This window comes from Ceratotherium simum, chromosome 17, assembly GCF_057802395.1.
Source record: "Ceratotherium simum simum isolate JZ-2026a chromosome 17, ASM5780239v1, whole genome shotgun sequence".
Classification (NCBI taxonomy): Eukaryota; Metazoa; Chordata; class Mammalia; order Perissodactyla; family Rhinocerotidae; genus Ceratotherium; species Ceratotherium simum.
This window is the reverse complement of record NC_141916.1, coordinates 14,076,001-14,079,132: the sequence shown is the minus strand read 5'-3', so window position 1 is coordinate 14,079,132 and position 3,132 is coordinate 14,076,001. Positions and strand designations below refer to the sequence as shown.

The window sequence follows — 3,132 nt, the reverse complement described above, 5'->3', positions numbered from 1 at the left end:
ACTACCCTATCTCTAAAAAACTCTTCTTAGTTCTCTAGATTTCCATATAACTTTGTCTTTATCTTTCTCTTCTCTTTCCTTCTCCCACCTCATGTAATTTCATGAACTCATATTTATACATTTTTCTTTGCTTCTACGTCCCTTTATCTCACTTTTCCCTTTTGTTTATGTGGACCATTCTCAAAACCATAACCTGCAGAGGAAAACTGCAGTTTCTTGCCACACACACCAATATTAGCAGACTGTTCCTGCTGATTTTGTTTGGGGAACAAAGTGGGAAGGGTGGGAGTGATATCAGAAATTGAGGGAATGGAAATACTAACAAGAACAGAAAACAAAATTACTCCCACCACTTCATATTCACTTATCTGAATTTGGATCTCATTAGCCATAAAAGTAAATGGCACATTTGAGATTGACTTGAGTAATGTGGTAAAGTTAAACTAGTCCTGTGTATTGATTCACTTAGGGGTGTGTGTGTAATTGTGTGTGTGTGTGTGTGTGTGTTAAACATACAACATGAGCTAATGTTCTTGTTACAATAGGTATCATTATGGTTCTAATGTACAGACTTCTTTAATTGAAAAGGAAATGGCATCCATCCTGGAAGCAATGTTCTATGCTTTAAAATGTCCCTTCATTTCCCTCTAATTTGTTCACATAAAAACAGTCAACAAATACTATCATGATTTAGGTTATTCTGTGGTAGAAATGCCAACTAAAGATTGGATTCTTTGTCCAGATTCTCTGGTAATTCAAACTACTGTTCTTCCTGGCAGAATTATCTTTAAAACATGAATGATTATTGGGTTACTCTATCTGTAACATTGCTTTGCTAACTTTACAGTACTAATTATGACATTTTTTCACAGGATCATAATTTGCTTTCTTTCTTTCTTTCTTTTTTTTTTCTATTTAGACCTGGAAAAGTAGAGGACAGTAATGGGAAACCATACAAGAGTGACAGTTTTATCCTGGCAGGTTTGACTGATGACCTGCAATTGAAAGTTGTTTTATTTATGTTCCTGCTTCTCATCTACTTGCTAAGCATCACTGGCAATCTGATCATCACCACACTCACCCTGGTGGATACTCACCTCAAGACTCCCAAGTATTTTCTCCTTTGGAATTTTTCCTTCTTAGAAATTTCCTACACTACTACATGCATTCCTAAGTTTCTGGCTATTATGGCAACTGGCAACAAAACCATTTCCTATAACAGTTGTGCAGCTCAAGTATTTTTTGCTTTCCTTCTTGGAGCATCTGAATTTTACCTGCTGGCAGCTATGTCCCATGGCTGCTATGTTGCCATCTGTAAGCCCCTGCATTACACAACCATCACGCACAGTAAAATCTTCATACAGCTGGTCCTCAGTTGCTGGCTTGCTGGGTTTTTGTCATCTTTCCACCACTCCTTTTAGGCCTATGCCTTGACTTCTGTATCTCCCATATTATTGATCATTTCTACCATGTCACTACTCCTCTCCTGCAGATCTCCTGCTCAGACACACAGCTTCTGTAGATGATGGGATTCATCTCAGCTGCGGTGAGACTCGTGGCCACATTAGCAATGGTGACAATATCATATACCTGTATTGCCTTGACCATTCTAAGAATCCCTTCAACTAGTCAGAGGAAAAAGACCTTTTCCACATGTTCTTCTCACATGTTTGTGATATTCCTTTCTTATGGCAGCTGCATCTTCATGTATGTTGAACCATCAGTCATACAAAGAATATCTTTCTCCAAGGGAATTGCGGTGCTCAATACCTCTGTTGCTCCACTTCTGAATCATTTCATCTACACGTTATGGAACCAACAAGTGAAAAAAGCCTTCATGAGTATGATGCAGAGGATTGTTGCACCATGCCGTGCATTAGATCACCAGTACTTATAACTGGAAGTATATACCCTTTGACCCACATCTCTCCATTTATTACACTCTCCAACCCTTGGCAATCACCATTCTGCCCTATGTTTCTGTGAGTTCAGCTTTTTTAGATTCCACATATAATGAGATCCTACCTTAACTGCCAACCTCATTAAAGGCTCTGAGTCACATCTCCCCAGAGAAACTGTTCCCAAATTCTAGAACCACAGAAATTGTGAGGTAATCAATGTTTATTATTGTTTTAGGCATAGAGATAATGTTACATAACAATAGATAATTAATATACATTCAATAGTTTGTTTGCTCTGAGATTTTATAAAGAATAATTGTGAAAGAGAATCAAGCCTTTTGTGTGCACCTAATGAAGAGATAGGGTGATTTCCTATGTCTAAACTCTTAAAATGGTAAATTATATTGGCTAGTTTTCTAATGTCAGATTTGATCATTATTTATTATCATTTTTATGCATGCTGAATTATTTTTCCTAATATCTAATTTTGAATCTTTATGTAGCTGTTCAAGAATAAAATTGGTGTGTAATTTTTCTTCCTAGTAAGAATTTATTGGGTTTAATCTCAATAGTGATCCACCCTAATAAAATATGTTTGGAATACTAATATTTCTTCTATTATCTACAGATAAAAGTATAGTTTGTGAACGACTTGATTTTTTTGGACGGTGTCATTATTTGGTAGAGTTTTCTGGTGAAGACATGTGGGTCTATATTTCTTTGCGGAGTTCTTTTTGATTACTGATTCTTTTAAAAATTATTGTGCAAATACCTCAGTTTTCTATTTCTACAGAAGTCAGCTTCAGTAAATTGAATTTTGCTCCTAAGTTTTTAAAATTTTATTTATCTACATTGTTACATTTATTTGACTCATTCTTTTTTATTGGTAACACTTGAAGGGAGATCTCTTTTATTTATTATTTCTTTTGTTATTTGTTCCTCACTTTATTTTCTTAGTATATCTTTTCAGAACATTGTCAAATTTTAATTGTTTTCAAAGTATCACTATTGGTTCCACTGATACTCTCTTCTATATATACATTTTGTTTCATTAATTTCTGATGTTTTCTTTGTAATGTATTGCCTTCCACTTTCATTGGGTTTGATTTACTGCTGTTTTCTAAATTCTTAGGATGGATAGTTAAGTCATTTTTTTGTCATTATTAAAAATAAGTATATGAATTTCACTTTAAGTAGAAATTCCATGAATTCCAGATCACTTTATTGATAA

At 34.7% G+C, this 3,132-nt stretch overlaps 1 pseudogene; it reads left to right on the top strand.

Annotated features, from left to right (window-relative positions):
* The first annotated feature begins 535 nt into the window (after positions 1 to 535).
* LOC101396895 (olfactory receptor 6C74-like) lies at positions 536 to 2,914 on the top strand (annotated as a pseudogene).
* The last annotated feature ends 218 nt before the right edge of the window (positions 2,915 to 3,132 follow it).